At 42.0% G+C, this 27,516-nt stretch overlaps 2 long non-coding RNA genes across 2 annotated transcripts in view; one reads left to right on the top strand and one right to left on the bottom strand.

The window, feature by feature from the left end:
* Positions 1–27,516, top strand: part of LOC309533896 — a 395,549-nt gene that overhangs the window by 175,202 nt on the left and 192,831 nt on the right. The gene's annotated exons all lie outside the window — the stretch shown is intronic.
* LOC309533942 lies at positions 6,050–6,420 on the bottom strand. Its single transcript, XR_014220556.1, has 2 exons — positions 6,367–6,420; positions 6,050–6,177 (listed from the first exon to the last, which is right to left on the bottom strand). It is a non-coding gene; the product is annotated as an uncharacterized lncRNA (long non-coding RNA).

Raw genomic sequence — 27,516 nt, forward strand, 5'->3', positions numbered from 1 at the left:
TTTATCTTGGTAACTATCTTTTTGTTGAATATGTGTTTTGTTCTGTATTCTTCCTATTTTTGTAATTCTCTCTGTTTTATGTATTTTATGTTTAAAATTTCCTTAAATTTGTTTATGAACCTTTAATAAATATCATTTTTTAAAAAATAAAAATAATAATGTAAGAAATATGCTGAATTTATGCGAACCCGTCTACCACATGTTGTGCAAAATAGCCCTAAATTGCTGTTGAATTTTGTGGAAAGAAAATGGGTTTTGTGGCAATTCCATCATTTCCCCATAACTTGAATTATGGTTCTCCCACCCACCTCATATTTTCACACAACACAGCCATATACACTATTTTCACTTTTGCCTCTTGGATTTTATATTTACCATTTCTGGTTTCTGGTTTCTGGTTTCAACACTCATTTGGGGTGTGTGTGTTCTTTCCCCCGTTCTTACATGTCTTCCGCAATCCTATTTCAGTTCTCATTACCTGACTAACTACAAGCTATTTTCCAGCTGCTACTAAAATGTCATTGGGAAATGGTTGGCCAGAGACTATTTTCTCCCCCAAAGGTACACTGAGACAAATAGCAAGATATATAGAGTATTAGTATTTCCATCCCGAATGCAACAAACAGTTGATATATATGTCTATCCTTTTCAGGCTTCTCTTTTCATTATGCTAACTTTCTACATCCCAAATAAAATAAGTAAACTGGGTGGCAAGAGATAGACTTTCATAAGTTGTTCAGGTGAGCCTATCCTTAAATGAATCTGCTCATTATTTTTATGCTTCTTATACGTTACAGAAGAAAAGCACAGCTTTGATCTAGGTCCTCTTTCACATAGTCTTCAACGAGATGCCTCTGGGAAGCTCACAAACTAGACTTGAGGGCAATAGCTTATTCATGCTATTGTTTCACAGCAGTGGGCATTCATATGCTTTAAGCGCAGGGGTCAGCAAACTTTTTCATCAGGGGGCCGGTCCTCAGACTTTGTGGGGGGGACTATATTTTTTTTTAAAAAAATAATAATAATGAATTCCTATGCTCCAATAACCCAGAGATGCATCTTAAATAAAAGGATACATTCTACTCAAGTAAAAATATGCTGATTCCCGGACCGTCCGCGGGCTGGATTTAGAAGGCGATTGGGCCAGATCCGGCCCCTGGGCCTTAGTTTGCCTACCCATGCTTTAAGATATTCATCTGCATTTGCTCCCAGTATGTTTCTGACACAATTCAAAGTGTTGGTGTTGACCTTTAAAGCCCTAAATGGCCTCAGTCCCGTATACCTGAAGGAGTGTCTCCACCCCTATCGTTCAGCCCGGACACTGAGGTCCAGCGCTGAGGGCCTTCTGGCGGTTGCCTCGCTGCGAGAAGTGAGGTTACAGGGAACCAGGCAGAGGGCCTTCTCGGTAGTGGTGCCTGCCCTGTGGAACGCCCTCCCAGCAGATGTCAAGGCAATAACTTTTAAAAGACAATCTGAAGGTGGCCCTGTTTAGGGAAGTTTTTTATGTCTGATGCTGTATTGTGTTTTTAATATTTTGTTGGAAGCTACACAGAGAGGCTGGGGAAACCCAGCCATATTGGGGGGGGAGGTATTATTATTATTATTATTATTATTATTATTATTATTATTATTATTAAAGTGTCTGGTGTTGGAGGTAAATAACTAACCAATGACAGCCTTATCCTTAATTTGTCTAACCCCCCTTTAAACCCCTCTAGCACATCTTATGGCAGTAAATACTACGTGTTAACATCTTCCAAGAGAAGGACTTCGTTTGGTGTGTTTTGAACCTCCTGCCATTCAAGCTTAATTAAATAGCCTGGAAGGGGGGAGGGAGAGAAATATCTCCGTTCACTTTCTCCCTCACCTGCTGTTGCTTTTTCTGTATGCCTGTAGGTTGAGTGTGTAACTTCTACAAGTAAGAAGTATAAATGATCACCGTTACCACCACCATTATAATCTTCTATGAATTGCTTCCCATGAGGCCTCCCAAAGAGATTTGCAATATGATAAAAACATATGTACAACAGTTACATACATAAAAAACCAGCTAAAACAATAGCATATAGAAAATGTTTTTATATACACATACATTGGTACCTCGGGTTACATACGCTTCAGGTTACATACGCTTCAGGTTACAGACTCCACTAACCCAGAAATAGTGCTTCAGGTTAAGAACTTTGCTTCAGGATAAGAACAGAAATCATGCTCTGGCGGCGTGGCAGCAGCGGGAGGCCCCATTAGCTAAAGTGGTGCTTCAGGTTAAGAACAGTTTCAGGTTAAGTACGGACCTCCGGAACGAATTAAGTACTTAACCTGAGGTACCACTGTACATAGTTTAAAACAGCATCAGCACATACATACAATCAATTCTAATCCAATACAGAAGCCAAATATGAGACCCCATTCAAACCGGTACCGTGCCACAACGATCAATGTTGCTAATGCAGCTCTCACAAGCTTTATGTGCTGCTACTTCACATTTTAAACTTCAGTTTCAAGCATCTGGATCCCGATAAAGTGGTCAATATGAGGGAATTTTCACTCCCTTGCCTGTATGCCCTGTTTCACCAGGCCATTTGAAATGAAAGCCTAAGAAATTTGTTTAAATTCATGTATTTAATTCAGGTCAAAGTGCTGTTCAAAAGGCATCCATTGTTCTGCACTTAATCAGGAGCACTGAGGTTTCAGTGAAATACTATACAGGGGATGTGCTTAGATAACAATTCCCACCCCCCCATTTCTTTTGCAGTAACTGAATGAATTTACTGGGGGGGGGCTGTATCCTGGAACTGAGGTGATTAAGAAGCCATTTACTATCAACGCAGAGTCCGACGAAGAATTAAGTGTGCTAAAGCTCGCTGATATCAATCAGTCTAAATGCACTGCACCGGATTGTGGCTCGTATCCATTTAAATGCTGTAACCCAGGGGTGGGGAAACCTCAGACCTGAGGGCCAAATGTGTCGATCTCCCAGGAACTCGATCCAGCCCCCAAATTGTCCCCAGGCCACACACTCCACTGGTGCTGCTTTTGCCTAGAGTGAATGTGCCCTTGAAATATGAAACTGCATCTTGCTTGTCCAGACAGAAGGAAAGATTTAGATTTGTCATTCCATTTTTGATTCTGGCCCTTCCTGCCACCGGCCTGCAGCCCTTAGGCCATTGCCCAGAAGGGAGTGCAGCAATCAGGTTGAAAGGAGCTCCCATCCCCTTACTGCCCCTATCTTCTCGAAGCGCCATTTCCCTATTTCATCAAACAATTAAACAAAGAAACCAAAATGAGGTGCAAAAGCAGAATTGGGTTCAAGCCTATTCAAAAGATAAAGGTAAAGGGACCCCTGACCATTAGGTCCAGTTGTGGCCAACTCTGGGGTTGTGGCGCTCATCTCGCTTTATTGGCTGAGGGAGCCGGCGTACAGCTTCCGGGACATGTGACCAGCATGACTAAGCCGCTTCTGGTGAAACCAGAGCAGTGCATGGAAATGCCATTTACCTTCCCGCCGGAGCGGTATCTATTTATCTACTTGCACTTTGACATGCTTTTGAATTGCTAGGTTGGCAGGAGCTGGGACCGAGCAACGGGAGCTCACCCCGTCGCGGGGATTTGAACCGCCAACCTTCCGATCGGCAAGCCCAGAGGCTCAGTGGTTTAGGCCACAGCGCTGCCCACGTCCACATATTCAAACATACTGCAGGTTATTTAGCATCACCATCATTCTGTACTTTCAAAATTAGGTAGCTGGAGAAACCCCAATTCTGATGTTTGAGAAATGAGCTCAAATCAAATGACTCCAGGCAGGTTGGAGTCAAACAACACCTGAAAGGTTGCAGTTTGCCCATCTCTGGTATAGAGGAAGTGAACCTAGTGAAGCTGTCCTTTGAATCTAGCTGCATCCTGAACCCAATATGGCCAATTTGAGAGGGGAGCGTGATCTGAGCTTCTTCCAAGTTGGGTGGAGATAGCCCTGGATTCTCCCAGGTTGGAACTCCCAAAACAGTAATCTGTGGCTGTCAGAAGTAGCTTGCAGACCCTTCTAGCCTCCTCACCCTTGTCTGATACATTAGATTTCAGTTTTTGGTTTGGTTTTGTTTTGTTTTAAAATGCAGTGCTACACAGAGACTGCTGAGCTGGGCAGGAAGATGCCACACACAGAATCTGCAGGTTTGTGTGATTTCCCCTTCCAGGTAGGGACGTATCCATGGAAGCTGGATCCCCACTTAGCTCACAGTGTTTGAGCCTGCATTGCTAATATGTACAGTGGTACCTTGGGTTAAGAACTTAATTCGTTCCGGAGGTCCATTCTTAACCTGAAACTGTTCTTAACCTGAGGTACCACTTTAGCTAATGGGGCCTCTCGCTGCCACCATGCCACCGCCTCGCAATTTCTGTTCTCATCCTGAAGCAAAGTTCTTAACCCAAGGTACTATTTCTGGGTTAGCAGAGTCTGTAACCTGAAGCATCTGTAACCTGAAGCGTCTGTAACCCGAGGTACCACTGTATTAGGCCAGAAAATATGTAAGAATGTGGTCTACTGTTTCTTTCTTTTCCTTTAAACACAAACTAAGTTGTGCATATTTCCTCAGGGAAATTGTAGTATTTTGTATTCTTTGCCCCCGCTCATGCTAATTGGGCTGGGAGTCATTTGACTGGAGAACAGGTTTTCTTCCAAGATAGTTGAAATAGAGACATCTAAAGGCAACCTGCAACTCTTTCCCTTTGGCTTATGAAAGTTCCACAAAGAAGAAGAAAAGGCAGAAGCAATGTCCCAAATTTAATTACCAGCAAGGCAGTGCAATTTCTTTTCTTTTTTTAAGAACTGTTGGGCCTTTCCTCCCACTCCCCATCCTGTGTTATTATCTCTCAGCCATTTTGTCAACTGATATGCCAACATGTTTGAAAAGCTGTCACCCAAGGGGAAGCGTGATTAGACAGGGATGGAATGTGATTGCCAGAAGAAAGGGGTGCTGTTCATGGCAGAAGAAGAGAGATCAAGCCAGGCTTCTGGGCTTCACAATATGCAGTGGCACTAATGAAAATGAGATCAAAGTCTGAAATTCAGCCACTTCATGGGGAAGAAAATGTCAATGTGGAAAATGTCTGGCTGCCACAGCCTAGGTGTCAGATTAATGACTGTACAGTGTTCAAGGACTGTGGTGCAGCATCCAAGAATGAAATGTATGCAGAGAAAGGTTGAGGCAGAGAGATCAAGTACTTCAAAATAATCATTGGCTAGATGGATACATATACTAATAGAAAGAAATAGAATTTTGTTGTTTTTTTGTTTTTTAAAAAAATAATTTTTATTAACTGGCCAATCACATCAAATTAAATCATATCACATAAATTCCGAATTACAAAGCCGAATTTTAAATTTTGTTGGGGGGACCCATATTTCAAGATCCGAAGGGGGATTCTGATCATCTTCTTGCTGCTGTGTTAATGTCCCAATCAGTCCCAATCAGTCCAAACAGAGTTCATAATTCTATCCCATCTTATCTTGCTGTTTCCACATCACATCTTGTTCATATATTTTCTCTTTTTTCTTTATGATCTCTTCTGATAGTCTCCTTAAGCCGATAAACACCAATAGTAATAATAGTCCTGTGTGAATTTTCCGTTCTTCCAATCCTCAAATCGAGATGGTTTCCATATATCATCTCCTTCATAGATAACATCACTCTTTCCATCATAGTCTCGTAAAACTGTCGCTCTTAAGTCCCACTGAGGAGTTTAACCCACAATATATAAACAGCTCTATTTCTCTCTTTCTCCTCCCAGACTCAAGACCTCCGACAGAACTTCCCAATATGGCGACGGCATTTTTAACTGCGTCATTCCAGAGCTCTTACACATCCCATGCTCTGCTTAAAACGTGCTTTGGTTCGAAAGTTTATCTCCACACAGCCTTAAATCCACAGCTTAAGTCCTTAAAACGACATTTCTGACTCGTGAGGGGAAGGGACTCTTGTTTAATCACATAGGGAAAGAACGGAGAGTTTTTTCCCCCTCCCCCATCAGTCATTTGCTGTACCTTGACTTAGCGTATCTTCTCATGTTTTATTCTTATCTTGTTTTGTCAGAGATCTCTTCTGTTAGCAGTCTTTACTCCCCCTTCTTTCTTGAAATATGTGCATTCCTTTCATCCAAATTGTTTCCTTTGAAGTTCTGCATCTAGTGGCACGAATCAGGGACGGCGTCCAGGAGTGCCGAAATCCCACAGGAGGGCTTTGTGCCTAGTTCCCCCACCCCCACAAATTCAGGGGTGGTATAGGGCACAGCAGGCAAGGGCTGTCCCCCCCCCCCACAATCCTGGGGGGGGGTTAAGGAGGCTAATTACCCCCATCATAGCCTCCAAATTACCTTGTGTGGGTCAGAGAGATGTTATTGTCAGCCATCTTCCAATGCGCCCCCTAGTGGCCCCCGAAAGAAATATAATTTTGGACCACTGCCCTCTGGAAGAGCAGGGTGTTAACATGAAAAGGTATGACATTCTGGGAGAAGCATTGGTCTCATGAACAGGAAACGTTACCAAAGGGATAGAGGGTGATTTAGTTTAGTCCACATTTTGAAATGAAATAATGTCATTCACACGTCCTGAACTAATGCATGGAACGGAATGTCATTAGCCTTCTGATTTTGCAGTTCTCTGAATTTTGCAATGCCGCCCTTGAGTGCAGAAAATATACAGAAATCCATAAAAATGTATGTTAAAATACATTTCGTATGTTAAAATACATTTGCAAATGTGCACATTGAGATAAATCACCTATTTAGAGACATTGAGGGGGGTGGGAAGCAACTTTGAATTTAATATTTGCATTCAGATACAATTTCTTCACAGACTTTTTTGGGGGTGATATTAATGCAGAAACAGGTCAGAACAGACTTGTGAGTGAAGATATGCAAAAGAAGAAGAAAAAGAAGAGTGTGGATTTGATATCCCACTTTATCACTACCCGAAGGAGTCTCAAAGCGGCTAACCATATCCTTTCCCTTCTTCCCCCACAACAAACACTCTGTGAGGTGAGTGGGGTTGAGAGACTTCAGAGAAGTGTGACTGGCCCAAGGTCACCCAGCAGCTACATGTAGAGGAGCGGAGACGCGAGCCCAGTTCCCCAGATTGCGAGTCTATCGCTCTTAACCATTACAGCACACTGGCTCTCAATCAAATCAAGATGGACTAGAAATAGTCCAATCCATCAATTCCTATACGATAGTTGTTGTTGTTGTTGTTGTTGTTGTTGTTGTTGTTGTTGTTGTTAATTGAATAGGGCAGGGCTGTCCAACGTCCAAGAGACTGCAATCTACAACTACTATTAAAAAACTGGCAGTGTTCTATCCATTGGATTGACCAGAGTTGATGAGCTTTTTTGGGGAAAGCTTCATCAAAGTTGCTGAGCTTTTTTTGCGGGGAACAGGGAGGAGGATCCCACGATTGGCCAGGATCGGCCAGGGGCATCCCGCAATCAACCGGTAAGTCGTGATTGACCTTTTGAACAGCCCTGGAATAGGGTCTACTGCCCTAGACCCAGAGGTCTCAGGTTGGTTCACAGAACAAAATCAAAATATAAAACAACAAAATATTTAATCAAAATAAAACAAAAAAAGCAATAACCCCCCCCTCCAAGTTTTGAAAACATTCTCTAAACAAGCAGAAAGGCTGTTAGCCTGGCAGTGGGACACCTCTAATATGTCCATGTGGGTCTCCTCTCACGCTCTCTCTCTTTCCGAAGTTCTCTGGATCAACTATCTTGGTCTCAGGGGAGCACACTTGTTCTGTGCAATCCAGCTCTGTGCCAAAACCTATCTTCTAATTACTTTAAAGCCCCAGGCAAGTCCTTGGCTGCACACCCAGTTCAATCACACCTCTTGCCCTAAATGTGCCTCTGCTTGGGAGGGCTGTGTGCACTTTGTGTGAGAGTATGACAGTGTATGTGAGACAGTGTGGGATGGCCACAACCCACAGCTTGCATATGGCCTTTGGAAGGTGGGTGTGGCTATCCCACACTGTCTCACATATTATTATTTCTTCTTCTTCTTTATAATCACACTTTCATCCAGGGACGTTGAATAACTTACAAAAAAATCATTCAGTCGAAAATCTAACAATAACATGCCTCAAAATCATCCTATTAGTTATGCATAACAATATATATTTTTGTCCCTACTCATTTATCCTAATTTGGTGTTTCCCCCCCCTTCCTCCCTCCCCTTTAACCCCTCCCCCCAAAATTGTTCTCTCTTCAAATCTTTAACCATATGCACAGAGTATTCATTCTAATTTGGGTGCTTGGGTTGGCTTCCCCACGTGCTATCCAATTCCTATATCTTGTCCATTTATTCAAAATCTTTTGACATTTGTTTTCCCATGTACATCTTCCGTCATTACCTGTTCAAATATATCAGATTGTATATATTCAAAAACATAGTCATTCCATTTTTCCATTGCACACTGTCTCACATAGACTGAAACTTAATTCAAATAGGTATACCCTGATAGGACCGCTGCCTTAAGGAGTGTTGTGACCCTAGACCTCGTCTGGGTGTTTGGACAGAAGCATATCCTTCATGATCTCTTTAATGGGTTATCCCTATCCTTTGGAGGAAACCTCTCCTCCAACCATGCCTAAGGCTTGCCTAATGCCTAAACCACCAAAGGTTGTGATGATTGCTACCAGGCAGGCAAAACTACAATTTCCCTGAAAATAAGACAGTGTCTTATATTAATTTTTGCTCCCAAAGATGCGCCAGGTCTTATTTTCAGGGGATGTCTTATTTTTCCATGAAGAAGAATACGGTACACATTTATTGTTGAACAAAAAAATTGGAAATTTATTACCTGCATACGGTACAATGCCTTACGGTAGCTTCGGGGGCCTTATATTCTGGGGTGGCCTTATTATCGGGGAGGCCTTATATTTGGGGGAGGCCTTATATTACAGTGAGAGGCAAAACTGGAAGTAGGTCTTATTTTGGGAGAATGTGTTACTTTCGGGAAAACGGGGTATCAGACAGGGCCAATTGGTCTGAAGGGAAAAGTTGCTCCCCGGTCCTGAATACAGCAACCAACTTTGTCCATAGCAAGGTGAAAAACATAACACAACAACTGATGGGTGTAGAACAGAGTTTCCCAAGTGAGAGGTACTACCCTCTGGAGGGAGCTGGAATGACCAGTGTGTGTGTGTGTGTGTGTGTGTGTGTGTGTAATATCTTCAGGTGCAGTTGGGGGACATTGAATAAAAGTAAGGGGGCAGTGGAAGCATAAAGAAGAGAAGGAAATTTTGAAATTCTCAGTTTCATCCTTTCCTTTGGGATTGTTTTCAATGTCATTTGCAATTTTTATTTTAGTATTATCCTTCTTTTTATTATCCTCGTTTTTCTGTGTGTAGTGTGGATGTTACCATGGTTGATTTAATAAATAATTTTATAATTTCGAGCCTCAATGCGTCTTAATTACAGTGACATCTTTCTTTTCTCTGTTGTAGGATGTAGGTAGAAATATAAACACATAAAAGAACACGAATTTGTCATTGCATCTTTCTGTTTGTTTGCTTAAAGAAGGTAGATTTCCAGGGAGGTTCTGAGTTTGTTTGTTTTTTTCTGAAAACGGGGCGGTAGGCCAAATAATTTTGGGAACCTCCAGTGTAGAAGTAGGATACATAGGGAGGGTGGGCTGGAGCGCCAATGAAGAACTGTGTGCCATGGAAGACACAGGCCTGTTTAAATACAGGGGGAGTGGACCTGAGTGAAGCCTGGAGGCTCAGTCAGGTCTGCCCCTCCTCCAGTCACCTGCCCACTAAGCCTGCCTGCCATTGGCCAATTCAGCAGGCAGGCTGAATTCAAATTTCCCAGCCAGCGGAGGGGAAGGCAGTTCTTGTCATGGAACGCCAGGTGAGGTGGAACTTTCCTGCAAGGCCTCCAAACTTGTAATTAGGTAAGCAGATATCTCAAGCAGGAATGGGTTTTATTATTAATTGTTATCAGTTGAAGCACCCTGGACAATATTTAGAAAGGTGGCCATTTTCATTTCTGTGAAGTGTTTCAGTGTTGGATGTTTCTCCTTTTTTCTTACGAGTGTGCCTTTAAACTATCTGCTTCAGCAGAAATACCTACAAATTAAAGCCAGTTTCTCTCTCTCTCTCTAATATGGTACATGATTTGTTACAGCAATCTTCTTTTGGATTCTCTCACTAAAATGAAACCTTGAAATGAGCCTCTTCCAAGAATAATATTAAACTTTATTAGAAGTTTAAACGGCATCTTATATAGCACTGAAGTGAAATGTGAAATCCTGACTCTCCTAAAAGTTAGTGGACTAGAAAATTAAGTAAACTGTAGTTTTCTCTGCTTCAATTAGCTAGCATTGTGAGACCTATTATTCCCATGAAAAGATCTATTTAATACAAAGATCTCCACCATGAATTAAATGTGGTCCATTATGCAGATCATTCATTCTGCTGTGTGCGTTTTATTTAAAAATAATTCTGGACACTCTGTTCAGGCTCTTTTTCACGTGCTTACCTGCATCTTTATATTCCTTTAACTCAGGAATCTGTAGCCCTCCATCTGTTCTTGGACTACTTCTCCCATCATCCCTGAACATTGGTCACACAATCAGAGGCTGATGGGAGTTAGAGTCCAACAACATCTGCTGGGTCACAGGTTCTCTTCTTCATTAAATGGAGGAAAAGCCATAAGCCATGGGCTCCAGCATTCATTGCAAGTAAACAAAATGTGGTATAAAAGAAGCACCCTTAACAATGCAACTGACCCTGAGAGCATTAAAATTCGATGGGGATTTCTCTTGGTTGAATGCTACAATTTTATACAGTTGAATTTCACCCATATTTTATTGTGTAATCCGCCAAGTGGTACTGCCACTAAGCATCAGTATATTTCAGTATGATTTCCATCATTGACATATGTTGGTGGATTTTACTTCTGAAAAGTGCCGCCATCACACCACACAACCTCAAAAAAGCAGTTTTGCTGGGATAATTTCAGGGAAAAGGGATAATCTCCAGTTTGAATTAAAATTAAAGGAATTGCATTTTTACTTTGCAAGGACTAAATCGTTCATATAGTGAGTAATTATGTAAGACGGGGTAGTCAACCTTTTTATACCTACCGCCCACTAATGCATCTTTCTTGATAGTAAAATTTCCTTACGGCCAGCAGTGCTCTAGCTTGTGCCCTAGAACCTCGTACCACCTACCTAGAATCCTGAAACAGCCACTAGTGGGTGGTAGGGACCAGGCTGACAACCCCTGATGTAAGAGAAACATGTAATTAATTTAGGCCTGATATCGTGAAGGGCAAATGGGGCTTGTCAACCTGGGAAGCTAGCTCATCTAGCAGAAGAATGTCTCTGATCCTAAACTTTCACTGCCTTGGGGGACATCTTCAGGAATATCTATCATCTATCTATCTATCTATCATCTATCTATCTGTCATCATCATTATCTATCTATCTATCTATCTATCTATCTATCATCTATCATCTATCATCTATCATCTATCATCTATCATCTATCATCTATCATCTATCTATCTATCATCTATCTATCTATCTATCTATCTATCTATCTATCTATCTATCATCTATCTATATCTATCTATCTATCATCTATCTATCTATCTATCTATCTATCTATCTATCTATCTATCTATCATCTATCTATCTATCATCTATCTATCTTGTACCCCACCCATCTGACTGCATTGCCCCAACAGTATACCCAACCCAAATCTGGAGTGGATTCCTAAAATGTTTGGCTGGCCCCTTGTCTGCCTACTTCCGGCAACTCCTGCTGTCAAGTTGGTGCCAAAAATATTGCTCTGCTTTCCTTTGGACCACATCAGTGAGGCTGAGAGGGGAGTATTGTCATCTAGGCAGCCCAGGACTTCCATATACACTGCCCAGGCTTGTGCCCTGGGGCAGTCACTTCGGTGCTGCTAACACAGCAGTTTGACTTCACCCCTGGAGGCACACTCTATTGTCTTTTGAGGCAGATGGATGCCAACCAAAAAGAAATATGAGTAGACATAAGTGGGTAGTTTAGTAGTCTCCAAAGTCGATCAACCAAAGCATTCTGCAATATACTAGATGAGGCAGGTACATACACTTAGAACTAATGAGCAAAGTGAAATTATTTCAAGTACAAATCTGCAAAGTAATAGTTCCATGGACACACATGTAACTAAAGGGTTCACATAGGAAGTTGCATTATACCAAGTGAGACCACCAATCTATCCAATGCAGTATTGTCTACATTGCATGGCAGCGGCACTCCTGGGCTTTGAGCAGCTGTTCTCTCCCAGCCCTCTTTAGAGATGCCAGGAATTGAACTTGGGACATTCGACATGCAGCACATATACTTTACCACTGAGCTTTGGAGGGATGTTGGTGGTGTTGTGGTCTAAACCACTGAGCCTCTTGGGCTTGCTGATCAGAAGGTCGGTTGTTCAAATCCCCGCAACGGAGTGAGCTCCCATTGCTCTGTCCCAGCTCCTGCAAACTTAGCAGTTCAAAAGCACACCAGTGCAAGTAGATAAATAGGTACTGCTGTGGTGGTAAGGTAAACAGCATTTCTGTGCGCTCTGGTTTTCATCATGGTGTTCCATTGCACCAGAAGTGGATTAATTATGTTGGCCATATGACCCGGAAAGCTGTGGACAAATGCCGGCTCCCTTGGCCTGAAAGCGAGATGAGCGCTGCAACCCCATAGTCACCTTTGACTGGACTTAACCATCCAGGGTACTTTACCTCTACCACTGAGCTATAGACTTTCCCCACAAGCATATCTGGCAACACCCTTCCCATATGAACCTCTGTGTCTAGAGGGGGATAGATTTTAAAGGGTCCTAGTGATTTCAGTAATCAGTAATTGGAAAAGAAAGAAGTATTCTGTCATTGATAAGTAAATGAATTCTCAGCTGTAATAAAGAACTGCAGTCTCTCTCTCTCTCTCTCTCTCTCTCTCTCTCTCTCTCTGTGTGTGTGTGTGTGTGTGTGTGTATGGGTTAAAGAAAGCACAGCAGTATTCTCAGCAACCCTGTATGAATGCAAACCTTGCTCGTATGGTCTTAAACCAATGGATTCAATTTCATCCATGGCATACACACACACTTTTATTGTACTATACAGACACCAGCTACCTCACAATTGAATTTATATAAAACTGGATGAAAAATCACCTACCAATCATCCTAAAGTAGGATTCGTTAATTTAACTCTGCAAATCAGTTTGAAATTTGTATCACTGCCATAAATTGCCTTCTGATGAGAATGAGTGCTCATTACTCAAACGTATGCACTAATCCAATATCGTTTGCAACATCGTACAAGAACAAAAAGCTAGCTACCAGAAAATATCATTACTGGAGAGATGCTTACCGGTTGTAGATGAGTCACCTTCAAGTGATCTATGGGATCCACAGTTTGATTAGAACCTGGATATGCAGGCCACTTTGAAGTGGCTTAGAAAGTTGTCTGAGAGTGAAACTCTACCAAAGAAAGCCAACTTTACGTACCAATAGAACAGTATCACAACAAGAAACAAGAAAAACAAAAAAACAAATCCAGCTCAGGAATTTCCACCCACTAGGAACATTTGTCACTAACTGCTCATGATAAAAGCTTTTTAAAGATTTTATCTAATTCTTAGAAACCATCATGCTGCATTTTACAATCAATGGAAATTATTATCCATTTTTATAGATTTCGCATATTTATTTATTGTTGATACTTTTAAAATATGAAATTCATTTTTGTGTTATATTTTGATAAATTACGTTTTCTTCTGTTGACTATCATTCCGGCATTTTGTATTAATTGCGCAATTTCCCTCTTTGTTGTTTACCTCTTAAGATTCCCTCAAGAAAGAAAGAAAAATCAAGATAAAAGCAATAACTGAAAGGAAAAGGAAACTCAATGGTATCGTTAATAAACCATTTTAGATTCTTTTAAATATATGGCATTAGGATGATGAAATCCTTGCTAACACATGTAGACTGGCTTATTAATTTGCTCCCACAAGGATTGTGCTAATTAAGAGACTTTACTGAGATGAGCAGAGTCTAAAATAAAGATAAAATCTTCCCCAAATGATCATGTGTCACTTGAAACATTTTAGTTGCTAGAATAGAGATGACTAGTTCAATTAAAGTGAGTGCATTTTCTTTTCCTGCTGCTGTATCTTTGGTGCTTTGGTCCCCTTGCAATCTGAGACATAAACAATTGCCAATTCAATTTCATCACCAAGTTCCAGAATAATCATGGAGGTGATTTTGTTTTTGTTTTAAATCTCTGTCCATGTTAGATGATATTCATTGGTAGGGTTGGCATATGTCGGAAATTTGCTGGAAATATACAGAATAATGCATTTGGCAGCAGTGTTCAGGCAGAAATCGGCTGGATTTATGGCAACCCTATCATTGACATATCCTGGCAGTGAGAGAGGTTGTGGCTCTCCATATAATGTTGTACTACAACTCCTCTCATCCTTGACTTCTGGCCATGTTGGCTGCAGCAGCTCCATAGTATCTGAAGCACGACAGGATCCACATCACTGTTTTAGAAGATTTTATGCTGGATTGTCACTTAAATTTTCCTAATATGAAATGCTGAATTGACTTTGGGGTTGCTGCACAGGATAAGCATGTGATGAACATTGTGTGTTGGGGAGAGTTTTGATGGCAGATTTCATTGGGGGAGGGGTCACAGATCCTAAGGCTGTGACTCACAGAAAACATTTGCACAGATTCACAGTTAATCTGTACAGTGGATGCAAAGATTGCTGAGAATCCTTCTCTTAAAGGGAGAAATATGGATACAGATGGGCTTGCCGATCAGAAGGTTGGCGGTTCAAATCCCCGCAATGGGGTGAGCTCCTGTTGCTCTGTGTCAGCTCCTGCCAACCTAGCAGTTTGAAAGCATGCCAGTGCAAGTAGATAAAATGTACCACTGCGGAGGGAAGGTAAACAGTGTTTCCCTGCGCTCTGGTTTCTGTCGCAGTGTTCCGTTGCACCAGAAGCGGTTTAGTCCTGCTGGCCACATGACCTGGAAAGCTGTCTGTGGACAAACACCGGGTTCCTCAGCCTGAAAGTGAGATGAGTGTCACAACCCCATAGTCGCCTTTGACTGGACTTAACTATCCAGGGCTCCTTTACCTTTACCTTTTTAAACTGGTGGCCATGGATAATCAGCAATTGAGAGAAACAGGAGCCATTTCTCTCCCAGCAGATTATAGCAGTGCCCACCAGTATTTCTAAAAGTGGATGGGTGTGTTTCATTTACTTTGCCTCACAGTGGTTTCCTGAGCCTTATTTAGGTGGGAGGAACTCAGCAAAAAGGGGTTTTAGTGTTTGCGCTGGTCTCCCCCCACTTCCCAAACAAATCCGCTCTTGTGGTAAAGAGGAAGAAATGGTAGGAAGAGCCTGCTAGAAAAATGAAGGTTTTTATAGGCTTAATCCTAAAGGACTGGGTATGGCTGAGTGCATTTGCTCAATTCATTGAATAAAATCGCATAGAACACTGAATGAATCCCAACAGGAAATAATTCTCATTAGAATCCTCACTCACTTTTAGTTAGGGCGTTTGGAGTATTTTGTCCTTGGGGAGGGGATCAAAGTGCAACATGCACTTTGGTTGGTGCTTGAAGAAGACACAACTGCCTCACATCATTTGCCATATTTGTATCTGCCACCCCTATAAATTTGAGGGAGGTATATGGCTTGGGTGAGGGGCCTTCTCCGTGGTAGCCATTAGTCAAGAAACTCCCTCCCTACAAAGGTCCATCTGGCACCTTCACTATACAAAATACTTGTCTTTACCCTGGATCTTGATACCTGAAATGTGAACTTTCATGATCCACTCCATTCCTGTGACTGTAACCTGTTTTATCTATTTGTAATATGGAATTTTAAATTGCACAGTGATAATAACAATAGTATCCTTCTCCCTAAAGTTAAGAGTACATGGAATAGGGATAGTATGACTTTGAGCTACAATAATTAAGAGGCTTGGAGCCTGTTGTTTGATGCAGTACACTAAACTATCATGTCCAGCAGGCTAGACTATTATGAAACACCTCCGCTATGATTCCATGTCATTCTTTTTATTGGTGGACTGTCTAAATCTTTTACACATTCTACAGAAATACTGCTTCTAATTATGGAGATGGCATTGTCTCTTTTGTAGATAAGAATGCACCAACTTTTGCAGTAAAGCTGGATTAAATTCCCTCTGCTTTTACACTTGAATGGCAAAATTTAAACACCCTCCTTCAAATTTAATAACTCTGCAGGGGATAACTGAATTCTTAGTTTAAAATGTTTGGGCAACAGCTTCTGAACTTTGGCAGAGAGCAGAGTTTTAAATGAGCCTTTTGTTTCTTTCTTACATAAGCCTCTTTTCATTTGTATCAGACCTGTTGAAACTGGCTGATAACTTGACAGCCATTCAAAGACAGGCTGCAAATGGTATGAACTGACAACAAAGTAATTTGGATGGCTTCTGATATATTTTCCAACCTACTACAGCTGGCTGAAAGGTTCCAGCAGGTTCCAGATATCTGGGGTTAAACTAGGTGAAAAGGGTTTAAAACATTTTTGAGCTTGCTGGAGCAGTGATAATAAATGTTGCTTTCCATATAACCCCTTGTTTGCGGCAGGAAACACACACACAAAACTGGAACACATTGTTGGATGTATACAACTTCTCCAATTATTGATTTCAATTGTCCCAGCTGTCCTTATTTAGGGGGAGCAGTTCTGTTTTTCTGGACCATCTCTTTCTGACACTGTAATAATCCTCTGAGGCCTTTTTTCTGTCCCTCTTCCACAAGAGGCCCAGACGGTGGCAACATGAGAACAGACCTTTTCTGTGGTGGCTCCCCATTTGTGGAATGCTCTCCCCAGGGAGGCTCTCCTGGCACCTTTGATACATATCTTTAGGTGCCAGGCCAAACAAAATCCTCTTTTCCCAGGCCTTTGACTAATTAAACAAGCTATGGCTGTTAAAAAGACACATCATCTTAAAAAGTAGAGATATCACCTTGCTGACAAAGGTACATATAGTTAAAGCTATGGTTTTCCCAGTAGTGATGTATGGAAGTGAGAGCTGGACCATAAAAAAGGCTGATCGCAGAAGAATTGATGCTTTTGAATTATGGTGCTGGAGGAGACTCTTGAGAGTCCCATGGACTGCAAGAAGATCAAACCTATCCATTCTGGAGGAAATCAGCCCTGAATGCTCACTGGAAGGACAGATCCCGAAGCTGAGGCTCCAATACTTTGGCCACCTCATGAGAAGAGAAGACTCCCTGGAAAAGACCCTGATGTAGGGAAAGATTGAGGGCACAAGGAGAAGGGGACGACAGAGGACAAATGGTTGGACAGTGTTCTCAAAGCTACTCACATGAGTTTGACCAAACTGCGGGAGGCAGTGGAAGACAAGAGTGCCTGGCATGCTCTAGTCCATGGGGTCACGAAGAGTCGGATGTGACTAAACAACTAAACAACAACAACGGCTGTTTAAACAGGGGGTAGGGAAGGTTGTTGTTTTTGTTTCACTGTTATGTATGTTTGTGTTTTTATATTGCAAACTTCCCTACGATCCTTGGATGAAGACGGGATAGAAATTTAATAAAGAATAATAAAGAATTAGAATGGCTGGTAAATCTCTGCCCCTATATTGCTTAGGAGGAGATTTTGAAAATGTCATTCAAAATTGTTGTTGTGAATTGCTCATGATGCATCCTTTCTGTTCTTCTGCCTCCTGAAAGCTGTAGTAAACCAACATTAGAATTTCCCCATGATAGCTACTGGCTCTGCTCCCAACAAAGCATCACCCTGGAGATCTACTTTTGCTGGGTGTGCCTTCACTATTATTATACTTTCCTTGGTCATCTGCTGCCTTGTAAGCAATGCGGAGAGGGAAAAGAGAGAGAGAGAGGACTTGTGATGGCAGGGAGGTGGTCAGTCCAGTGACAGGAGGGAGAGGAAGCAATAAAGAAGGAAGACCCAGAAATTAAGAAAGAGATTGAGAGAGAGAAGGAGGGTCAAGGAATTGGTGGAAGGACAAGGAGGAGGGGAGGCAACTTTGCCAAAGGCCACCTCAAGCTTGGAGTTTACTTTTGCCCCCCCCAGTCCATGTGCTTTCGAATCCATCAATTATACATTCATAGGAACACGCCTATCAGAACTGCAATAACTGCAGAGTCAAGGTCACTCTGAAGTTGAGTGACATTATCCTCAAGATATGCAACCAAGTAGCCTGCCAGTGCTCCAGATGTCCCCACCACCACCACTACAATGGGAGTCAGCAATCTCTAGACCATCTGAAATGTATTCTGCAAGAAGCCTCCAGAGAAGTGGGTGGAATTTGTGAAGTGAGCAAGAACTTGTCAGGAGATGGGCAAATGGAACATGAAAGCCCAGTCCTGTTTTATGAACAATTTTTAGATTTCTCTTCCAAGATTTTAACTAGTCCAGTCCAGCTCTATTTGCCTAGCATTCTATGACCTACAATGGATGAGCAGAAGCCTCACATATAATAATCCATTGCTGGCCTGTACTGCTGCAGGTGTGGGAATCAAATGTCTGAATGTTGGCCCACATAAAATATTTGTTAGACTGGAAATCTTTCCTGGCAGGGGAAAAAGCTAGCCTGGAACTGCCTGCCTAACACAGTTGTTTCATAGGTTGTTTAGGAAGCATTTTGTGTGAAAATACTTTACATTCAAGCATTCCTTTCCCCACCTTCATTCTGAAATGGTACTGCCCAGTGAATAATATATCATGTGGGGCTTCAGCTTCAGTGTTTTATCTCTTTAGGTTGAGAGTACAACCCTAATCGTCAAGCAGAATTCCCTTCAGAGCTGGAACAGATTTGCATATTCCTTCCAAGAGGAACGAAAGGTCTGCAAGGCTAAAGAGAGAGTCAGTTATGTGGCTGAGATAATATGCAAACACATCTGGCTGCTCTTTTTGGCTTCTCCTTCTTGTTATTAGACTGCCTTTCCTCTCATAAATCTTTCACCCTACAGAATTTCTGAATAATTCCTACCAATACAAAACACATATATGAAAATTTATCTTATAGAAATAAAGGCCAATAACAATAGCAACAACATAGCTGAAAATTTATATCCAGCCAAACAATAAACCTTTTCCTCCCCTGCTCTTTCTTTGACAGTGAAAAATAAAAGAGGAAGGGTATGAACTTCCCAATTTGTTCCTAAAGCAAGCTGAAGGTGAACTAGAGAAATCATCTCAAATATGTTTGAATAGTTCCTCACCCTCCTCTGTCTCCTCTATTTGACTTTGTACCTTATCACTGAGATGAGTTTTCCTCAAAGGAACATTTCTTTATATATACATAAAAATCTAAGGCTGTTGTCATGCTGCAGTTTCCATGGCCACCAATAGGCGGCCCCACCAATTTCAGCATGACAACAAAATGGCAGGCAGAGAATGAACAAGCTGGTGATAGGTGGCTCAGGTGAGCTGCCAAACCACTCTCTGAAATGCCTTTAGGGCTTCAGCAACAGAGGAGCTTGCCGAACCTCTATCTGAAGTGCTTTGTTCCTCTGCAAAATGCGGCTGCAGCAAAGTTTAATGGAGCGGGAAGGTGCTTCTGTGAATGATTTACCATTCAACTCTGTGAAGTATCACCCCCTCCTTTAAAAGGATGTGGGGCTTCTGGTGATCTGGGAAGGAAGGGGGAGAGGATTGGGGTGTGCTGTGAGGAAAGAAGGAAGGGACATTCGGGCAAGCTGTGATGGGATACCTGAGGAGGTAGGTGATGTCTAAAGGGGGAAGATTGGTCAGGAGTGGTGTAAGTGGGCTTGGCAAAGGGGCTGGAGGGTAGGGGTGCTTAGTGAGCAGAGCAAGCTGGACTATCCATCACTGGTATCAACATATAATAGCAATAATGTTGACAAATTTTGAAATAGAATGTTTCGACCGGTGCGCCCATCACACTCTCAAAATTCAAAATGTGCCAACTAGTGCAAAAAGGTTGGCAACCCCTGAGGAAGAGCACTGCAGGGGCAAAAGCTGAGTGAAAAGGAAGGTAATGCCCTGCCAGCTCTCCATGGGGCAGCCTTTTCAACCATTCTCACATTTTGCCGCTATAGCATATTTTAGCAATACACACACAAACAAATGTAGCCGTTCCGAGCCATTGATTTTCTGACCCTACCAAACGCCCCTCCCCAAAAGAACATATGCAATTTCTGAGTTAATCTGGGGGGGGGGGCTGCAGAATAGTCACCCATCTGTAATCAGCATTAGCATCTTGAAATGAGCTGGGAGATGGACTGGAACCAATGTGAAATCTTCCAGGTAGTGGAAAGGAAATACAATCTCTGAATCTAGTCCCAGGTAAGAGTCAGTTAAATCCTGATAGTGAATAGCGATAGCTACTGTGCCACGTGCAATATAATATGATGAGCTATGTTTGTTTGTAGCAGGATTACAAAAGAACTAAATGAAAAGTCAGAGGTGGCATCAATACTTTGGTGGAAAGGAGTCACATTCACTGCAGCAAATAAAAGCAAAACTCCCATTGATTTGGAGACTGTGAAGTAGGATATGCATTTGAAGTGAGCTGTATATCTTTGGCACCCAAATTACTCTGAAATCTCCAGGCTCCTCAGATTTGAATAGAAGTGTTGTGTCATACTATCAAAGGAAAAGAAATTACAAAGTCTTTTAACTTTCAAGCAGTTAACAGGGGCTGCTAAGACTCTCTATAGGCTTAAGGAAGTGTTTGCCTTTGGAGCGAGATTATATTTTATAGTGACTTAGTTTCAGTAATCTTAAAAAACCGAGTCCTTAGTGTCTGAAGCGAGAAAGTGTTTCCTTTCACTGACCTTCTAAAACAGCAACATTTTAAGCACTCGCTTCTGCCTGGTATAAATGGGAGCTTTAGTCTCTGTTATCTATAAGGATTTTTTTATATATTTTAGAAAAATAGTGTTGGATTTTGCCTGGGATTAAGCGAACATAAAAGGAGATTAGCTGTGGCAGCCAAGACTCCTGAACCGTCTTTTTTTTTTTTTTGTACACAGTCTGCTTCCAGGAGTCTATTGTGGATATGATGGAGAATCTATTCCACTTGAATTAATATGGTCTTTCTGAAATCCTCCGCTGTCTCCACATAGTCCTTGTTAAGCAATTATTTTGGTTTCTGTTTTGTTCAGGTTATGGAGTGCCTCTTTTAGAGCTGCTTCACTTCTTATTCAATGTAAAGACAGAAGATGCCTCTTCTAACCTTAGAAGGGAGATGTAGCTTAACAAACAAAACAAAACTGTGTAACGTACCTATTTCCTAGATGGAAATCTGTAGATGGTTAAAATAGCTTGGAAGTAGTGCACTTTACAGGTCCAGTTTGGAACAAGACATGCAGATTATGCAAGACATTTAGGCTTTGGTTTTAGAAAGGGGTATTGCATCCCACAATATACTTTTTCTTTTTTCAGGAATGTAAGTATATTTAGTATTAAGGTAAAGGGACCCCTGACCATTAGGTCCAGTCGTGACCGACTCTGGGGTTGCAACGCTCATCTCGCTTTATTGGCCAAGGGAGCCGGCGTACAGCTTCCAGGTCATGTGGCCAGCATGACTAAGTCGCTTCTGGCAAACCAGAGCAGCGCATGGAAACACCGTTTACCTTCCCGCCAGAGCGGTACCTATTTATTTGCTTGCACTTTGACATGCTTTCGAACTGCTAGGTTGGCAGGAGCAGGGACCGAGCAACAGGAGCTCACCCCGTCGCGGGGATTCAAACCGCCGACCATCTGATCGGCAAGTCCTAGGCTCTGTGGTTTAACCCACAGCGCCACCCGCGTCCCTATTTAGTATTATTGATGGCTAATTGATATAACATGATTGGTGTATTGGCTGGTGGGGTAAAGAAGAAGAAAAAGAAGATGTAAATTGTGTAAATGCAATTAAAGTACATGCTTTCCCCCCGTGATACTGCTTTTTGTGATGGGCGAGGAGATAATAGAATTGTAGAGTTGGAAGGTACCCCAAGGTTCGTCTAGATTTGAAAGTACCCCAAGGGTCATCTAGTCCAACGCCCTGCAATGCAGCACTCTCAGCACACAGTCCCCCATACAGTTTGAAACTACACTGGACCCTACTTGGCTTTGCAAAAGTGCTCTGCACAACAATGCCTCTCCTCCTCCCAGAAGGGAGGTGTTGTGAGCGGGAGCCATTCCCGTGTCAGCAGGGGGGTGTATTCGGTCCCCTGCATCATTTTCCCGGTTGCCATGCCGTGCCTGTCAGGCCAGCCAATAGGGTTGGCTTGGGGGCAGGGTCTAGCCGCATTCAGGCAGCCGCGACAGCCCAGCACCTCATTCTGTTTCCTGGAGTCGTCAGATCTGTCCAATGCCCTGCTGGTGGCTAGGGCCATGGCACGACCCCCGGTGACATCAGGGGGAGCTTCCAGTTGTATTTGCATCAACAATCTCCTCCCACTGGTTGTTAACCTTCAAATAACCCCCCCCCATGTGGGGTGGGGTCAAATATAAGTTGTTTGGTCCAATGCAACTCACATGCTGTAACCAATAAAGTTGTGGCCTCCTTTAGCCCATTAACCTAAAATACATGTGTCCTTGTGTCTTATTTACCCCTACGCGGGTTGCGGGTCCTCAACTCACAACAAGCAACATGTCGGCTAATAATATACTGATAATATTTTTATAACACTATGCTACAAACGTGAGGTGATGGGTGCTCCAAACGTCACAATAGGGTGCTCTCAGCACAGCAGCAGACAGTACAGTTCTTCTAGGACAATGAACTGTTTCAATGATAAATCTTCACCAGCAAATTGATAGTCCCCAAAGGTACATCAAATGGCCATGGATCACAAAAAAGTTTTGCAGGATATTGACTGTGGAAAGGCATTCTGCCTCCATTTCAGTGATCTTTGACAGTGACTTGCCACTCCTGCCATTCCTGTTCTTGGAACATTTATTTGATTCTTATTAGTTTGTGACTCCATGCAGATATTATATGTCTTCTGCTTATGAATTTTGAAACGGTATAGTGTATATTGTCAGTATATTATTAGCCGACACATTGCTTGTTGTTGTTCAGAGTGTTCTTTTTTTGCAACACAGGGGATTTTCTTTGGTGTATAATTTTGCAAATGTGCTAGCAAATTTATTGCTGGAAGGCTAGCTCTCATTGGTGTCAGCAGCATGATAGTGGAGTGCTGAAGGTTCAATCCAGCACCTTCATTTCTACTGATTTCAGGGTTGGGAAATTCCTCTTCTGGGGGTCTTGGAAATCCATTGCCAGCTCTGGGCTAGATGAGACAGTGATGAGATAGTACTGTATAAGGTAACTTCGTGTGTTTGTGTCCTTGTTAGAATTCCTGCTCCATGATTGCAGTCATGGGATTGTTGTATTTCACATGACGGTGTATGTTTTGACTCCACAAAGTGGGAAGTGACGGAGACGGGATGTTTGTGTTACTGTGTTCCGTGAAGTGGGACTATTGTCCTTTGTTCATACTCTTTGCTGTCTGATGCTAGAGAGAGAGGGAGCCATGTTGCAGTGCTCCATGTGTGTTTATATGTAAATAAAGTAGATTAGCCAAAATGCTGAGTTGCTGAGGTCTGTTATGCAAGCTGTGAAGACTCTGTGGATCCCTAAGTGTGCCGATGTCTGTTGGCATCGGTGGCTGTGATGTTTGGGCTGAAGAAAGCTTTTGAAGCTCCCAAACGATCGACCAGGAGGGAGAGAACATGCCAGTCGGGCATGTGTCTCTGCCAGGGTCCTACTTGAGTGTAGGGTGATCTCCTGACAGTCCTCTGGGGTTATCCTGGGATCAACTTATGATCCATTCTTTTGGGAAAGGAATTCATGGGATCAGACTCATAGCTTACTACATTTTTAAAAATTCTAACATCACTTTAGGCTGGGGAAAAAATGGGAGGGGGGAAGCAACTTTCTCAACTTGTTATAGACTTCTGCCAATGCCTGTTGCTTTTTGACCTCTACTATTGTACCAATAACCTCTCCAGGAAGATCAGAAAGCCCGTTCTCAGATGAATTCCCTGGTGCCTCAATTCATACTGTTAACAAAAGACACTGTGCAAACAAACAAATTGGAAGTTGCATTCCCGGGGCAAGATCAATAACAGAAGTGTTTTCTTATTTCATGTACAAACATACTGTAGCACATTCATGTTTACTAATCTTACCAGTATTACTTAAAGTACACTTTGGTGGCAAAAATAGACTTGTGTCACTTGGCAGTAAAGGGACCTTTAGGTTTGAGTTGGCTTGAAACTGCATGCAAGATAAATTTTATTCTTTAGTGACTTCACTGCTGTATTTCCATCCTACCGTTTGCCAGCATTTGCAAAAGAAACGAACAAAGGAAGAGAGAGGAAAACATATATTTTGTATCATCTTTACATCCCACAAGCTACTTCTCTCCACTGTCAAAATTTTGTTTCATTATCACTGTTGTCATCATATGCAGGCTGTCTTTTTCATTTAACAAACCTGCAAAGTGGCTTACTTGATAAAAGAATCACACAAGTCCAAAAAGATTCCTCCCTTTTCTTAATTTACCTTGCACCCTCTGGCGCAGCCTGCTGGTTTGTGGAACATGCTAAATCTCCCCCATGAGACACTTCTAAGGGCAGCATTTTGACATTAGTTGAAAGACTAGGCCAGAATTTCAAAGGGCCTGACTTTAGAAACCATTTGGAGTTAAACCAGGCATTTGACATGCTCTGTTGGAGAGGATGGCTACTTGCAGTACGCTACACTCAAGCAATACATTCAAGAAGACTGATATTAGTTTGTGCATATTAGCTGAACTTCAAGGCTGAAGCCTGGTATGTGGGTACTTTTATAGCTATTTAATCTCAACCTCCCCAGTCTTCCCTGTCCCCCACACAGCCACATTCTGTCTTGTTCCAAATGACCTTCTCTGGTTGTCCCATTCCATGTCCCATTCAACCCCTGCTTCTTACATGCCCTCCAACATTTCCCCAATGAAAATAGGGACGTCCTATTCCATAACAACAACAACAATTTTACTATTTATACCCTTCCCATCTGACTGGCTTGCCCCAGCCACTCTGGGTGGCTTCCAACATATATAAAAACATAATAAAACATTAAAAACTTGCCTATACAGAGCTGCCTCCAGACAGCTGGATAACTCCATACCCTCCAACATTTCTCTGATGCAAATAGAGCCGTCCTAAGGAAAAGCAGGACATTCTGGAATCAAATCAGAAACTGGGGTGGCTTCTGTAAATCTGGGACTGTCCCCGGAAAATAGGGACACTTGGAAGGTCAGTTCTTATACTTAACCTTCTCTCACAACAGGTTCATACTGAACATATGCAAGGGACACACTTATGAACTCTCACCAAATAATATTGGCCACATACAAAAATGCCTTTTCAATAAAAGCTACAAACATGTCACACAACTAATGGGTGTGACACATACCAGATGTTTCCTAAAAGAAACAAAACAAAACAAAACAAACAAACAAACAAACAAACAGAGATGTCTCCCCTAAAAAAAGTCCTTAATCCAGCATGCCACCTGACAACTTCCAATAACCATTCTTCCCATGTCTAATTTATTCCAAAAAAAGCTATTTCTTGCCCTTACTGTTCTAAAGTTGGCATGGACCTTCCTCAAATGTACCTCTTCTACACTGCCAACTTTCAAATCTATACAATAACTATAAGCTGTAGAACATACCGCTCACAGTTTCTCTTTTTTTTATAGTATTTTTTATTAGTTTTACAAAAGTTTTTATAACAGACAAACACAAAAAAAGAAAACAAACAAACAAACAAGTATAATTTCATAATGTCATTTCATAAACTTCTTTCCTCGGACTTCCCCATACCTCCCCTTTCTGCATCCTCATGTCCAAATTTTATAGCAACTTATAAATGTTTTTTCCAACTCTAATTCGTCATAGTCCTTTCTTATTCTAATCTTATATTACTGCAACCCTTTCTCTCTATAGAATCTCGACATTCTAAACTTCATCAAGTTTATAGTAGTCCTTAAGATAAATCTTGAATTTCTTCCAATCTTCTTCCGCAGTCTCCTTTCCCTGGTCTCGAATTCTGCTCGTCATTTCCGCCAATGTCATATAGTCAATCACTTTCATCTGCCATTCTTCCACGGTGGGTAGATCTTGTGTCTTCCAATACTTTGCGATCAGTATTCTTGCTGCTGTTGTTGCGTACATAAAGAAAGTTCTATCCTTTTTTTGCACCAATTGGCCGACAATGCCCAAGAGAAAGGCCTCTGGTTTCTTAAGAAAGGTATATTTAAATACCTTTTTCATTTCATTATATATCATCTCCCAGAAGACCTTAATCTTCGGGCATGTCCACCAAAGATGATAAAAAGTACCTTCAGTTTCCTTACATTTCCAGCATTTATTGTCAGGCAAATGGTAAATTTTTGCTAGCTTAACTGGGGTCATGTACCACCTGTATACCATTTTCATCACATTTTCCTTTAAGGCACTACATGCCGTAAATTTAATTCCGGTGTTCCACAACCTTTCCCAGTCAGCAGACATAATATTATGACCAATGTCCTGTGCCCACTTAATCATAGCTGATTTAACTATTTCATCTTGTGTGTTCCATTTCAACAGCAAGTTATACATTCTTGACAAATTCTTAGTATTGGCATACCGCTCACAGTTTCTCATCACACAAACACACCAAGTGTTTTTGGGACAGTATTCACCATTTCTTCTTCTTCTTCTTTGATGCCCATGACAGCCATTTTGTGCTGGTACAGACAATAGTTTTATTATGGGTACCAGCAACTCATTTCCCCCCCAAAAAAGAAAGACAGTAATGTGTGTGTGTTTTCAAATTTAAAAAGCAGTCCATAAAAATGCAGCAAAACCAACAAATAACCTCAGCAGGCCAAAGGTCTGTCTAAAGGAAGATGTACTCCTGTCAACAGAAGTTCAGCAGTAATAAGCTGTTGGGTGGGATATAAGCGAAGGGAACTGGTCTCTCCCAGGAGGAGTGCTCGCCTTAAGGCCAGGAGAGGCAGGTCTCCTGGGGGCTGGGGCCGCCCCTGGCCTCAGAGAAGATAAAGGCCAGTTAGCCTGGTCCCAGGTTGCGGGAGCAATGTCGTTGTTGTGTACCTGTTCCTGCCCGGACCCAGACCTGACCCTCCAGTGTTCCTGTCCCCGCCTGGCTTCCTGCTTCGGACCTCGCCCCGCTCCTTGTGAACTGTTTCCAGGCTAGTGACCCAGGACCGGACTTTGACTACGCCAACGATAACCTTCCCCCCGGGTCCAGCACACTTATCTAATAATTTATTGTTTACTATCTAATTATTTACTGACACTCGCAAGACGAAATGGCACATTAAAAATTGCCTCTGAGCATGCACAGATTTATTCTCTGTTTTCGTCCAAATGAAAGGGCTGAAAGAACTCAAAGCACCCTTTATTTGCGATTGGTTCC

Source organism: Podarcis vaucheri, assembly GCF_965113315.1.
Source record: "Podarcis vaucheri genome assembly, chromosome: 6".
Classification (NCBI taxonomy): Eukaryota; Metazoa; Chordata; class Lepidosauria; order Squamata; family Lacertidae; genus Podarcis; species Podarcis vaucheri.